The sequence below is a fragment of the Microtus oregoni genome, unplaced genomic scaffold (genome assembly GCF_018167655.1).
Source record: "Microtus oregoni isolate MIOR12 unplaced genomic scaffold, Mior012 000005F_ref0000423, whole genome shotgun sequence".
Lineage (NCBI taxonomy): Eukaryota > Metazoa > Chordata > Mammalia > Rodentia > Cricetidae > Microtus > Microtus oregoni.
In genome coordinates this window covers 58,436,692-58,437,000 of record NW_024543064.1, presented here as the reverse complement: position 1 = coordinate 58,437,000, position 309 = coordinate 58,436,692, and positions in this window count along the sequence as shown.

The window sequence follows — 309 nt, the reverse complement described above, 5'->3', positions numbered from 1 at the left end:
CACCTCCGCGCGCCCACACCTGCCGCGCGGCCCGACGCCCCGCCTCGGCCCCGCCCCGAGAGGGACCGGGCCGCGCCCCCGCCGGGCCAGCAGGAGCTGCACACCGCGCAGCTCCCGAGCGCCACAGCACGGAGAGGGACGTGATGGCCACCGCCCTTGTTCAGCCACTGCGCGGTCACCTGCGTGAGCCAGAGCGCCCGGGACGTGCTGAAGGCTATGCTGGCAGGGTTCCTCCGAAACCCTGTCGGGTGGCGCCCCCGCACCCCGCGGTGGGGGATGTCTAAATGGCCTTCTGGCCAGAGGGGCATT